At 44.4% G+C, this 15,335-nt stretch overlaps 1 pseudogene; it reads right to left on the bottom strand.

Annotated features, from left to right (window-relative positions):
- Positions 1-14,047: 14,047 nt before the first annotated feature.
- LOC113185103 (eukaryotic translation initiation factor 1 pseudogene) lies at positions 14,048-14,397 on the bottom strand (annotated as a pseudogene).
- Positions 14,398-15,335: the final 938 nt, after the last annotated feature.

The following is a 15,335-nucleotide window of genomic DNA, read 5'->3' on the forward strand; positions in this document are numbered from 1 at the left end:
CGATAGTTTGGTCAGATTCATTGCATAATTCTTCCCTTTCCCCATCTCTTCTTCCTCCTCCTCAATCCCCTTCATCTACTTAACTGATCTTTCTTCTATTTTAATGAAATTCCTTCTCCCTTTTATTCTCTTTCTCTTTCTCTCTTTGTCCCTCCCCACTACTTGGATTAGCTTCTGAATATCAGAGAAAACAATTCACAATAGCCAAGATATAGAACCAACCTAGGTGCCCTTCAACAGATGAATGGATAAAGAAATCTATACACAGTGGAATATTACTCATCCATAAAGAAGAACGAGATTATGGCATTTGCTGGTATAGGAACGGAACTAGAGACTATCATGCCAAATGAAATAAGCCAGTCCCAAAATGTCAAAGGCCAGATGTTTTCTCTGATATGCGGAAGCTACTCCTGGAGGCTTTTTAAGCAAATGAGTAACTTGTTCAACTCTGATTTCAAGTAATTTTTGTGACAATGAAGAATATAGTAGTTCAATAAGAAATTGGAGCAGGTTATTCTTTACCTTTTCAATTTACCAAATCCTGACCAAAATTTCTTATTTGAAAAATAAGTCAATACAAATTCAATCAATTCATGTCCTAGAAACGTAAAAAAACAAATGCAGGCTGAACTTCACATGGAAAGTTCAGCAACAGACCTATACACAACAAGTCTGGGAACGAAGGGACAATTTGAGCCAGGACTGCAGGCTGGGGTCTGGCCTGGGAGCCTGAGGTCTCTGTGGACATGTTATTCACACGTCACTCCCTCTAGTGGGAGGTTACAGTTTGGCCATAATGATCATTAACTGGAACAAGCACTCTGACTTCTTTATTCTCCAAAACATTATTTGGAAGTCCAGTAAACGTCATTGATGATTGTTTCCTATCAGCCAGTGTTAAGGGTTTTTATGGTGAACTTTTCAGTTCTCCCAGAAGAGATGATCAATCCCTTTGTTTATGCACAAGCATTTTAGGCATATTTATGTTGCAAAATGCATCACAGTGTATGGTGCTTCTATCTTGCAGGAGCAGAACAGCACGGTCATCAGCAGCACATTTTCTCTCTCTTGCAGAAGCTAGGGCAAAATTGGCGGGGGGGGGGAAAGGGGTGAATGTGAAAATCCTATGAAGATGGAAGGGAGATCAGTGGAGCAGAGGAAGGAGATCAGAGGGGAGGGAGGAAGGATGTAACAGGGAGGCGGTGTGGAGTGAAATTAACCAAACTGTGCTCTGCGAATGCATGAATATATCACAGTGAATTTCATTCACCTTTATGTGTATCTATAAAGCACCAATTTAAAACATAAATAATTAGAAGACCGGTAAAGTATAGGGAGGGAAGGAGGTGGAGGGAGGAGGTGTGGGACAGAGGAAGCACTGGGGATGGCAGTGGGACAAACTGTATTCCATGCATGCACGATTATGTCAAAATGAACCCCAATATTCTACTGCATCAATAAAACATATTATATAAACATATGTATATATTATATATGTTATATGTGTAGACATAGGTATGTTATATATGTGTATATATATATATATATGCTTATACACACACATATAAAACATATATATACACACCCCTCAAAAAAAGAGGGGGGAAGAACACATTTTCTGGAACCAGATTGTCTGGCTTTGAATCCTGGAAGTCATTTCCTAGCCATTCAAACTTGCCTTTGTTTGCTTTAGCTTCCGTGTCTATGAAAAAATCCAATAGTGTTTTACACCCCTGGGTTGTTCTGTGGAGGAAAGGAGGTAATGTGGACAGCACTGAGAACAGAAGCGAGGACCTAGTAAGCGTCGGTGAAGTTGTCAATGTTCTGGGAATAATCCGACTTCTCTACGTTTCTAATCCTTATCCTGCCTGGGTGTCCATGAAGTATGACATGTCTCGTCCGGCACCCTGGGACAGTGGGTGGGCTGCTCACGCTCCAGGGGACCAGGCCGAGGGCTTCTCCCACCCCAGGCCCTTCCTGGCTGCCTGATGATGAGGCCATGATCATGGCTCTTTGTGTCCTGCAAACCCAGCACAGCTTTGTCGCCGTGCAGACCCTTAGTAAGTGTCCGTTTCAACCCGTGGACGAGTGAGTGGAACTTAGCAGGGCCTTTCCTCTCTTTGCCCATGGACGGTGACGTGTCCTTCTTGTGGGGAAACAGCACTCACTAACTCTGTCGTTGTTATTTTCTGCCCAAATAATGTGTTTTGGCGTCTTACATTTTACAATTGCCCTATAAATTCTACCAAATCACTTTAGGGGAACAGGAAAAAAAAAAAAGATCTCCTGAAAGAGGAATTGTCAGACTATGTCGAGGGGTTGGCAGAACATCACCAAGAGGAACCATCGAGAAGTGCTTGGTCATCCACAGGGCTCAGAATGAGACCTGCTGGGCACAGTGTTTGTTCTGGTCCATTAGTGGGAGGCACTTTAACGTGAGCTGTGGCAAGACACTGACAGTAGGTCAAGACGTTCTAGGAGTGACAGTCTTCCTATGGCCCCTTTCCTAGAAGTCAGAACAAGTCTCAGACAACAACCCAGAGAAAAAACTAAATTGGGACAACTGGTAGACCCCCCCCCTTTTTTTAAATAATCGTTCACCGTGAGATTAATAGCGCAAGGGAGTTCATATAACTGGTCAAAGAAATGTTTAAAAAATGGGAGAAAATCAACATCAATAGAAATCAAGGAAAAATACGATTTACCTGCCAAAACAAGGACTTTCTATACGATAGAGCAGTGGTCCCAAAGTTTGTACTATGGCTATTTAACGAATTTAGAGTGATTCATTCATTTTTTTTTTTTTTTAGTTAAGTTTCATCTGTCTCAATCTTATAGAAAAATGGAAAGAAGAGTACAAACCCACCCGCATACTCTTTATCTATTGTTAAGTTTTTTTTAAACATATTTTTTTTAGTTGTCAATGGATCTTTTATTTATTTATCTGGGGAGGCTGAGGATCAAACCCAGGGCCTCACACATGCCAGACAAGCGCTCTACCACTGATCCATGACTCCAGCCCTCTCTTGTTAAGTTTTGACATTAACAAACTTGCTTCCACATTTGTGTTCTTATTTCTTCTGTGTATCTATGTATCTGTCTATCATCTATCTACTCTCTGTCTGTCTATCTGTCTTCCCCCCCCCACCCCTCTCTTTTTGCAGGAATACTCAACATACTGACTACACTTATCTCTTACCTTTGGGATGACTGATGTGTTTATTTTTATTCTTTATGTTTAGATGTGTTTTACAATAAATGTGTTTTACTAAGTAATTTTAAAAGTTCAATTTGTCTTTTTGGTTGGTTGATTGGTTTCGGTACTGGGGCTTGAACTCAAGGTCACTTTACCACTGAGCTACATGCCAAGTCCTTTTTTTTTTTTTCCAAATTTTGAGACTAGGCCTCACTAAGTTGCTGAGGCTGGCCTCAAACTTGCAATACTCTTGCCTCAGCCTCCCAAGTCAATGGGATTACAGGCATGTGCCATCGTGTCCGGCTTTGATTTTTTCCCCTACATTTTTAAATTGGTGCATTATAGTTGTACATAATTATGAGATTTGTTGCTGTATATTCATATATGCACACAATATGATAATATAATTTGGCCAATATCACTCCCCAATACTTTCCCCTTCAATTTTTTAAAAAAAATTTTTATTTGTTCTTTTAGTTATACATGACAAGAGAATGTATTCTGGCATATCATCCATATACTTCAAGTTGTTTTTGCCAAACTTCTTGCCTACTGAAGATCAGAGAGGGTGAACCAGCTAATCCTGGGGGCAAGTGAGGACATATTTTAACAATAAGTGCAGCACAGTTTAGCTTCTGGCAAGTTCCCGGTACTTGGTGCTTTGGGAAAGGAACAGAAGTGGGACCAGGATATGGGCAGAAAGCATTGTTCCTACTTATCCATGACTGGCCTAACCAGTGGACTCTCCCCTCCTTCATGAGGCTGGTTGTGTTACAACATTCATGGTCTAAATCCCAAATGGACCCTCAGAGATTTCGGATGACCCCTGTCCCTTGGCAATACTTCCTCCCATTCCCACTGGTGGCCACTTTCAACAGTTGACCTCACACTGCCACCATCTCCCAATCCTGTCCTTTCCTGAGAAAACCAAGAGCTCTTGGGAGGATGTCCCCTGATTTGTTGTGTTAATGCATTTAAAATTTCACGTGTCTTAACTTCTTCCTTACTCCCTGTTACAGAGAATGTGAAATCCTGTTGTTTCACATGGGCCCCTCAACCTTGGTTTTGGATTCTGGACTTCCCTTGCCAATTAGCACCTCTTCTTTTATCTTCAACCTCTTCTTCGTTGACTCTTTCCTCCATCTAAAAACAAGCTCACATTGCTGCCATATTGGAAAACAAGACCTTTCTTCCTTCTTCTTGGGATGCAGTCTGGTATTTGCTCTATTTTACATTTTAGCTGCTGGGAGAGCTGCCTGTTCTTCCTGAAGCACTTCTCGCAGATGGAGGATTTGCTGAGTGCCCTGCTGTCTGAATTCCATCTCTCCACAGAGAGAGCCCTTGATAAGATCCGCAGTGAACTCCATGGAGCCAAAGCCAATAGATACTTTTCTTTTATTCTTTCTACAATTACTTTAAACATTTGCTTCTTGTACATATTAATGGGACTCTGTGTGGTATCTCACACATGCTTACAGGGTGTACTGATCCATCCCAACTTTCCTTTATCTATTCTTGACACACCCCTCCCAACCTAAAGCAGCAATGGACACGTTTCTGTATTCATCTTTTTGACCCCACTCCTTAAAACTCTTTCACTATCTGTTTCTGTGGACTATGTCCTCCTGGATTACTTCCTAATTATGGGTTCAATCTTCCTCATTGTCCTCCATAGAGTGTTCTTTAGACCTTGAGGCTCTATTTAATATCACTTTGGTCTTCTGACTCTTCCCAGTCTTCCTGGGAAAAACACCAATTCCATTCATGGTTCAAATTCCCACCTAGATTGATACCTTTCACACTGTTAGCTACCTGCTGGGACTGTGTCTTAGGATACCCATCAGTTTATGTGACTCAGACTCACCGAGGGAGGTACGTCCTCCTCTAACTAGTCTCCACCTAAATTACTTCTTCCTGCCATATTGTCTACTCAGTAAATGGTACCCATTTCTTTAAGACACCCAGCTATGAATTCTGGGAACCATTATGGACCCCTAACCTTGTAGATCTCCCACATCTAGTTGGTCATGGAGCATTACAATACCTACCACCAAAACATCCATCCATCACCTCTCTTCTCTCTATTCTCATGCCCGGGGAGAGCCACCACCATTGCTTGTCTAGTGACTATAAAAGTTTCCTGATGGGTTCCCTTGTCTGTACCCGTCTCCCCCAGCAATTCATCTGCTCACTGCCTCTTAGTGCTCAAGGAATTCAAATCTGATGTCTTCCTGTCATATTTCTTCAGGAGAGTCTCTTGGCTTCCAGAATTTAGCTCCAAACTAAGATGCTCTTCTGTGACCTCATTCTGGTGCTCCTCTCCTTGCCCATTTCTCATTCTCTCAGAATACACCTTCCTGCCTTACCCGGGCTTTCTCCGTGACGGTTTTACCACATTTTGTACTCTTTGATGATATTTTTCTTTCTTTCTGTTTTTCATTTCTCAGCACAATGCACTTTGCTCTGGCAACTCTTAGCCACTCCCCGAGTTGAGGGCAGACACTCCCTGCTCGGTGCCTGTTTGAACTATGCATTTCTTCATGGTTTTCATTAGTGGTCTGTTAAGTGTCTGAAGGTCAGCAAGGTCGGCTTACCTTACAGTCTTTAGTATAGTGCTTGTTCCTTGTGGCACATTAATAGTAGAGACTGATCAATAAACATTCATGACGGACTGCATTCATGGAATTAGTATATTCTTCTTTTCTCCTATGTATATTTTTCTTACCTTATTGTGAATTTTAACTTCCCGAAGACAATCTAGACTTTGTCTTAGAATTGAAGCATACTGGTAGATGACTGGGTCCATTCCCTTTATTTTATAGGAGGAGAAATTAATTTTTTTAAACCTTATATGACTTGGATTTGGCTCAAAACCCTTGTCCTTTGATGTCTACTTCAGTCCCTTTGGTCTCACTGGGTCTGCCCAGGACTCTGCTTAGCAGACAGAACAAACACTGATTGAATTGAGGGAGATTATTTAAATGTGACCCACTATGAATTTTACTGACCCTGTGCACATGGGCTCCCAGCAATATTGCTAATTAATCCAACAACAACTCTGAGGCAATTAGGCTTCATTAACGTGGGTGCTGGCCTCATTTTCAGAAGCACTTTTGGATTGGTAACGGTGGCCTGGCAGCTGGAACAGATCCTTTCGGCCAACAAATTGCAAGGCCTCACGTAACCTCCACTCCCCGGGAATTCAGAAGGAACAGTTGGTCCTTTTCCCCAACCAGCCTTCCCTACCCACAGAGCCGAGAGCCGGGCCAAGATTGCTGTCTCCCTCCACAGCTCTCTCACCTGAGTCCTCCTTCGCCAACTTCCTTTCCAGTCTCCTGGGCAGGGGGGGAGGCCCAGTTCCCCGCCACCAACTTCAGAGCCCAGAGGAGACGGGTTCAATGTACAACACAAACCCACTCAGACACGAAAGTTAATGACTTACAGCTCAAAAGAAGGGATCCTTATTTTCCCAAGAGACACAAATTTAAGAGCACATGTCTCGAGACAGAATGACATTGTGTACAAAGAGCATGTGGCTTCTGTCATCCCACTCTGGCTGGGCACTGGAAGAAATGTTCTTTGATTTCTTACAACCATATGGTCTTTGTGCCCAATCAAGCTAAAGAACAAAATTATGTGCCTCCGTCTCCCGTTTCCTCTTGTTGTCTGATTAGCTCTTTGTACATTTAAATGGGATTTTTTTTGAGAGGGGCTAATATTAATCAAATAATGCAGTGACCGTATGAAGTCACAAAGGAAGAAATAAGGGGCATTTGTTTTACCCTAGAAGCTCCCTGATAAGGAAACTTATGTTGTAGAATTGATGTTTCTGATGAGTTGGTGGCATCCCTCTGTCTCTAGGTAGGTCTATTTGGCTGCACCCCTGGAATGAGCCATTTGGCTACATCTCCTTGCTCTGCTTGTCCTGGGTTGTCTAGGTCTCTGAGCCTCTTGATTCCTTTCCTTGGATGCCTGACCCTGCTAGGAGAAGACTGTTTGCACTTAACACTGTCAGTCTGTTTTGCAAATCATGAAGGATGGTGAGATTTCATCAGCAACCTAGCCAGGCATGGAGAAGCATGTGTTCCCCACTACCCAAGGAGCTCCAGTTGGAGAACATACTTGGTATTATGAGGAGGGAGAAAGATGAAGGTCAAGGATTATTATAACAAAAGTTTAGAGAAATCAATCTGCATTGACTTCCCACTTCTGATGGAAGCAATGAGTTTTATATCGAAATTGATATCTAGGATGGCTGTACCAGTCTGGACATCTTTGGTTGTTGTCAAGAAAAATCAACTCTAGCTAGTTTAAACATCAACTACAAATACATAAGCAGTAGACAAAAAGAGGGAATATACCAATTTAGTTAACCGTAACATGAAACGGACACTGACATCAGGAATGGCTGGATCCAGGGACTCAGATGATAGCCTTCGACTCTGCTGTCTTCTACATATGGTTCATTCTCAAGTATTCTTAGTTTGGGTTCCATGACCACTTTCACCATCATCACCACAAAAAGCAGATGATAATATATATGTGGTATAGTATTAATTTGGGAGATGGGGTCCTGAAAATGCAATGCTCAGCTGTTCTGCTACAGGAAGTACAACTGACTGCTCTCACCCTTCTGGATCCAACACCACATTCAAGTCAAAGTCACAGTTCCCCAGGGATGCTTCCAGCAGGGCCATTAAGGCAGGCTCATTCCTGCAAGTTGTCAGAGGACTGCCAGGTGACTTTGACTCATTAGCCGTATTTGTCCTTGGAACTGGGCTTCAGCAGGGCTTGGTGGCACATGCCTGTCATCCCAGGGGCTTGGGAGGCTGAGGCAGGACGATCGTGAGTTCAAGGTCAACCTCAGCAATTTAGCGAGGCCCTGAACAACTTAGCAAGACCCTGAACAACTTAGCAAGACCCTGTCTCAAAATAAAACATAAAAAGGGCTGGGGATGGGGCCAAAGGACACGAAGCTCCTGAATTCAATACCTGGTACCAAAAAACAACAAAACAAAACAAACCCAAACAACCCCAAACCAAAAGCAACCAGACAAAAGAGAACTGTGCTTCAGCCTGGGACTTCCTGCGGAGTTACCCCTCCCTCCCTGTCTCCTGCACATGAGTCCTGAATTGTGGCCCAAAAGCTTCTTCCCACCTTCTCTCCCTCCATTTTCTTCTGCCGTCACAGGTATTTCTCCACATAGCTCATCTCATCCTAGCACCTGCTTCTCAAATCACCAAACACACAGGAGGTGATCTCAGGATGCACAAGTGAGGAAATAGGAAAGATGAGACAGAGAAGGGAGAAAAGTCAATGGAAACTGCACCAGGGAGCAGGTGGCCTCAGGACCTCAGTAGGCAAGCCATGCCCCACGGGAGGACAAGGACACTGGGGAATTTATTTACTGTTTTCCATTTCCCACTGGATGAAGTTTGCCTGAGCACATCAACTTTCTAAGATAGCAGAGGAGGGTGGTGGTGTACACTCCTTCAGGCAGAGGAGAGAGATTCAAATGCTTGAGGTTGGGAACTCTCCACTGTAGCTGTTGGCCAAGGGGATGTGGCACCTGGCACGCAGATATGGTACCAGGCAAGGTGGGGGGGGGAGAAGGAAGGAGAGGGAGAGGGTGGAGGAGAGAGAGAGAGAGGAGGAGGGAGGGAGAGGGTGGAGGAGAGAGAGAGAGGAGGAGGAGGGAGGGAGAGGGAGGGATGGGAGGAGGGAGGGAGGAGAGAGAGGAGAGAGAGAGCGAAGAGAGGGAAAGAGAGCGAAGAGGGGAGAGGGGAGCGGGGAGAGGGGAGAGGGAGAGGGAGAGGGAGAGGGAGAGGGAGAGGGAGAGGGAGAGGGAGAGGGAGAGGGAGAGGGAGAGGGAGAGGGAGAGGGAGAGGGAGAGGGAGAGGGAGAGGGAGAGGGAGAGGGAGAGGGAGAGGGAGAGGGAGAGGGAGAGAGAAAGAGAGCATTATTGGTGGCTTAGTGGCTTAGAACAGGACACCAATCCCAAAGAACGTTCTTTCTCCAGAACTTAGCTGAAGTCTTTCAGTGCCTTTGATTGGCTGAACTTGTGTCCCACGGTCCCCCCTGAGCCAATCACTGTGGCTGTGGGCGTGGTTACAGGCAGGGTGTGTGAGTGGACCATTTCTCCAACTCACCTCCTGGGAGAGGGGGCAGGGAGGGTTCCCTAAAAGGGAAGCTGATCAGAGGCAAATTCTGTGACGACCACAGGGCACAGGCTGGAGGCGTGGAAGCTACAGGAAGGTTCTGGATGGCAGCGCTTTCCAGTGTCCACTCAGGAGGCGCACCCCAGCTGGTACCCCGAGATCTCAGGATCATATTACAGGGTTCTGGGGGAGCTAAGTTCCCCCCCCCAAAGCACAGTGCAGCAATGGCCAGATGGCACTGTCTGGTGGGAGAGTGGCCTTTGCTACCTGTGCGCTGAGCTTTCATGAGCAGAGCCTTCTGCGGTGAGCCTAGAGCATCTTCTCCCTGCTGCACTCTGCTCACCCACAACCGGGGAGCCTGGAGCCCACGGCTTGACACACTTTGCTGCAAGCCAGGAGTGCAGGCCATGTTTGTGTTTGGTTTGGGAAGTGGCCTCTACCCAGCACCCTGTGGTGGGAACTAGGAGAAGAGTACAATTAGCAATTAACAACTTTATCTCGACTCACATGGAGGAGCCATAATTAGCTGGTCCCATCTGTTACTGATACCTGCTGGAGTCAGCCGTTCACACTTTGGCCAGATATTAGAGAGAGTGGGAGGGTTTGGGAAGGAAGCATTTCAAAAATAGCTCCCATTTTGTTGTTTCCAACATCTTGCCCCTGTGGAGTTGGCCTTCCCGACTTTGCTTCCTTCAGGTGTATACGGTTTGCTGTTAGTTGGCAAGGGAAGGTGTGAGCCAGTGAATGTGGTGTGTAGGATTTTCCCAGGAGCCAAGAGCTTTGATTTAAAGGGATAAAACCTGGTGGTTTTTTTTTTTTAATATTGGAGATTAAACTCAGGGGCATTTGACCACTGACCCACATCCCCATCCCTATTTTGTATTTTATTTAGGGACAGGGGCTCACTGAGTTGCTTAGTGTCTTGCCATTGGTGAGGCTGGCTTTGAACCCGAGATCCTCCTGTCTCAGCCTCCTGAGCCTCTGGGATGACAGGTGTGCACCACCAAGTCCAGTTTAGACCTGGTGTATTTTATAGCCATAACGAGGTACTGTCCTAAGTCATGTCACAATGGAGGAACCTGAGCTCAGATACGGAGGTGGGAAATATTTTCAGGGGGGAAAGTCCAGTTTTGGAAGGACCAGAAAAATGAGCCAACAGTTGGAGCCTCTTGGCTCAGGGAAGAGACTTGTCCAAAAGTTGCGTAGCTAGAAAGGCCACAATGAGCTGGAATTTGCATGTAAGTCTTTCTAACTCCAGAACCTATCTATCTTCTGAATTATTATACATCACAACTAGTGGATGGAGTTTTGTGGACATCAGGGCTTGCAGGAATTAGGAAAGGCTGGGACAACTTCTATTTTGTTGGAGGCCAAAACGGCCCTGCCAAAATGAGCTATTAAAAAAGAAATGTTTCCATTTACATAATTAATGCTTTTAATGTGCAAAGGTACGATGTGATCTAGTTGGGCTTTTCACAAGATAATTACTGGATTCATGTAATATTAATTCATGGTACACTACACGTGGCAGAGAGTGGATGAGGGACATATATTGTGAGGGTCTCGACAGGAAGATACTCAGAATAAGATTATTCAAGGACAGTTTATATTGAAAGGACTCTGCAGATGAGTGGCAGTTGGGAAATCACAAAAGTCAACGCAGTTATCTACTTAGTGGCAGCTCCCTGTTACCACCTGGGGACAAGTAGGAGAGAGAACAAGTATGCTGGGTGTGATATTGACCCATCAGGGGCCACAGTCCACAGTGGGAGGTGACTTCAAAAGGCAGAACTGGGGGTCAAATGACCTGACTTCACAATTCATTTTCTCTTTGGCTTCCTACAGATGTCCCCACTGGCAGGCCAATCAGAAACCTGAGGACCTAGGCAAGGTTGGGTGTAGGATGTGCTAAGCATCTAGGGATCCGTGTCGAAGGAGGCCTCCCTTTCAGGATGAGGCTGGGGGTACTCACAGAGCCCCGAGAGCCAGGACTTCCTGAAATGTTGCACCCTGACACCTCACTCCCCCTGTCCCTATCCCAGCCATGAGGGTGGCATGTGGTGATGAGCCAAAAGTCTGATCCTCCAGAGAAGAGGTGGATGCATCTACAGGAGAGCGGGAAGGTCTCCAACATGGAAAACCAGTTTAAAATTCTAAGATACACCTTGTTCTTTCCCGTCAGACTCGGCTCTCTGAGACTGGGTTTTATTAACCTCATTTGGAAAGAAAGTCAGAAGTCTGGATGCGAGACCTTCTGGACCCCTGCTTTCCATCCTGGTCCACAAGGGCTCAAATCTGAACTCTCCTGTGGGTTCATCCACCTCTTCTCTGGAGGATAAACCCTATTAGCTCTCCATGGGTAGAAGCTCTTGGAAACCAAGCTATTTCCCTTTAGGGACACAGACAACTGGACCCAAAAGGGAGCTTCCCCACAGAATGTCCCCTTTGACTTGTACTGACTCCAGGCAAGCACCTCCACACTCTTGGGTGGCTCTCAGAACACCCTGTTCCCTTTCCACCCGGCTCACCCACTGGTGAGCTCCTGGTGCTTGGTCCACCCCCTGTCACTGAGCCATTTCACACAAGTAGCTTTACAGTCAAGTTCCTTAACCCCCCATCTCACCTCTTTTCCCACTGTCCTTTGCTTAACCCTTAGTTTGTTTGTCCTTCAGGCCATCTGCTTGGTGGGCTCTCCCTTTGGGTTTTGTACTGCCACCCATGGGTCCAAACCTAACTGTTAGATGCAAGTCTTTGCTGTCTCTTTCTTCCCGCCACATTAGACTTTTGCAGAAGATCAGTGGGGGCTCCGTTTAACGGAGGCCTCTTGAATCTTCTTGCCCAATAAGCAGACTTTGTTTCCAACTCAAGACGATGGGGCCAGAGAGTTCTACAACATGATGTGATTTTGTTCTCTTATTGCATTTTCTTTCTGTAAGGAATACCTGTGGGTGGCGCAGGGGGTTAAACAGACCAGAGGTGCTCCAGCTGTTGGCAGGAGAGTCTTCAGCGCCAGCTCTGTGCACTTGGAGACCCTGGGGCACGTGAGAGAAGTTGCAGTCCTTTCTGCTAAGGGAAGGAAAGCACCGTTGATCACAGGGTGAGGTTTTTCCTTCCCACCAGTAGTAGGGGGAGACTGAGCTCCGTCATCTTGAGGGTGAATTTCTGGGGTCATTTTGGTGTTGGGTGTCATAGTCATCCGTTATTTAATGTTACACCTGTAGTAGGACCTAATACGACCATAGACAGTATGTAGATCAGGGATAGTGAAGTGCAGCAAGTTTCTAAGGAATGAAGTATCCTAATAGACTGCAAATTGACTTCAGACTGACCTTCCCCAGATCTGAAAGTCACATCCAACGGGTAAAAAGTCTTATATGGTATGCCGAAATAGCCCTCCACGCCAATGTTAAAAATAGAAGCTGTAGTGACAATTATATCCAATTTGGCTTTTCATTTATTGAGAATAATGACTCTCCACACCTGCAATGTGTTATTTGTAGAGAAGTGCTTGCGAGTTTCAGCTAGAAACCTTTTCTTGCATCTTATCATTTAGAACAATTATATGTAAAAAAAAAGCACAAAATTTAGAATTCCAAGCATCAATTCATAAAAGGAGTTTTTGTCTTTTTTTTTTTTAAATATCTTGCCACTTTGTAAAACTCAGTCCTGAAATCAACTCATATATTTTTTTCTTTCCTAAATAATTTACATCGGCCGGCTTTACGTTGTATGTCAAATGGGGACAAGACAAAATTTGTCTTAATCTTATGAAGACTGTAATAGGATCTTCATAGAATACTTTAGCATTATTTTCTACTTCTATTTAATATATTTATACTTATAAATATATATTTACATTTTTAAAAAAATTTCTGAAAACAAGTTTTATTTAAATAAGGGTTTAAATACATTACATGACATTAAAACTGGAAGGGAAAAAGAAAACCAAAAACCAGTTTATCACTTCACATGGCACTGGGCAGTGGTTGCTAGTGAGTTGCAAGCTCTATAGCTAGCTATGGGACTGATGACATCAGTTTGGTATTAGTTCCTTTGTCAAAAGTTTAACTGATATTAAGCTGGCCTCACATTCTGTGGTTTTGGACATCCCTGAGCTACAATGCATCTAGTTAAAAAGAAGACCTTGGTGTTAAGCCAGATGTCACATCACCTCCCTGGAAGGAAGGTGGCCTCTGAGTTCTGCCCACCTGGTCAGGTTAGACACCAGTATTCTTTTTAAAAAACAAAATGAAACACCCCCCACCCCCGAAACTACTAAAGGCCCCCTTCTAGGGGTACAGCTGCCGTACTCCATTCCTCCTGATCAGGTCAGGACACACTTAGGGCAGGGGCCTCAGCTGAGGGAGAGTTGAGAAGCTTCTGGTCAGACACAGCCATCGGATCTTGGGGCTCTGGGCTTTGCTGAAATATCACCTTATTGCTTTGTTTCAGGGTGGACACTGCCAGGCACCTACTGCTTGACCTCTGTTGAAATGAGGGACTTCAAGACTCGACAGCATGGCCCGTTTCCGTTTATTGCATGAAGGAGTTACACTAGTTCAAGTATAACTTGGTTACATTTTTACCTTATACAAGTTGTGAGGTTTTTAAACTTGTGACAAGGGACAGAAGGGAAATTCTACTCATGGCAAGGAAATCCTCACTTAAGCTTCAGTGAGCCACAAGCACTTAAAAACCCATGAACTGATCGTCCTTAGGCTGATAGTCCTTAGCCAGTCCAATCTCTACCAGGACCTGGCCTAGGTTCCTGCGCTGGTCACCCTGGAGCTGAATGACTCCTCCATATTCTGGATGCTCCATTACAGTACCATGGCAGGCAAATTTCTTCCTAAACGCCTTCACTAGTTTCTTTTTATGGTAATCAACAGTGAACCCTTGGACAATAGTAAGGCTCTTCCAGCTGTTTCTCTGTTGAATTCTTATATGGATCTAATCCTCAGTGCCAGCAGGAAGCAGCTCATCACCATTTCTTGCATCAGCAAAGGGGTCGAAGAGTGGAGGTTCTGGATAGCGGACATAGGATACGATTCCTTTTCCTGGAGGGGGAGGCTGTGGAGTCCTCGGCGGCGGCTCAGTGACTGGGGCTATATTTACATTTAATAGTGACATATAGAACCTTAAACAAAACATATAGAACATTAAAACAAAAATAAATCACTTATTTATTATTGCTAAAATGATTAAAAAGTCCCAAAGGGCCTACAATATTTTTAATTTATTATTATTATTATTATTATTATTAAAGACGTTGAAGAAGCCAAGCATGGTGGCATATGCCTGTAATGTCAGCAGCTGGGGAGGCTTAGGCAGGAGGATCTCAAGTTCAAACCCAGCCTCAACAAATTAGGCAAGGCCCTAGGTGGCTCAGTGAGACTCCATCTCAAAATAAAAAATAAAAAGTGCTGGGGTTGTGACTCATTGGGTAAGTGTCCCTGGATTCAAACCCTGGTACAAAAAAAAAAAAAAAAAAAAAGAGGTTGGAGAAAGCTGGTATAGTGGGGAAAGGTCACTCATTACCAGCTATTTGCACTCAAGCAAATTACTTGACCTCTCTGATCATTAATTTCCTCATCTTTCAAATGGGCAAGTGACACTTATGCTGTAGGGTTGTTTTGATTATACGTAAAATTTATGAAGTGCTTGGTACAGAATAGGTGCTCATTTAATGGTAGTTATGATAATTGTTGATTTATTCACTCACTTACTACATTCACAGAGGACTTACAATGTGTCAGACAGGGGTTACATACCTGAGTTATAAGAGTGGGCGAGATGACATTTCAACGCTTTCGTGCTAAAGAGGAGAACACTATGTAAACTATCATAATTAAACATCACTTTTTGGGCCTATTGATTAGGGAAGTGATATTTCCTGATATTCCCACACTCGCCATAATGGACAATGGGTGGAATGATTCCTACGTGCCTGGAACTGTGTTGAAGGCTCTTATTGAAA

The sequence above is a fragment of the Urocitellus parryii genome, chromosome 9 (genome assembly GCF_045843805.1).
Source record: "Urocitellus parryii isolate mUroPar1 chromosome 9, mUroPar1.hap1, whole genome shotgun sequence".
Taxonomy (NCBI): Eukaryota; Metazoa; Chordata; class Mammalia; order Rodentia; family Sciuridae; genus Urocitellus; species Urocitellus parryii.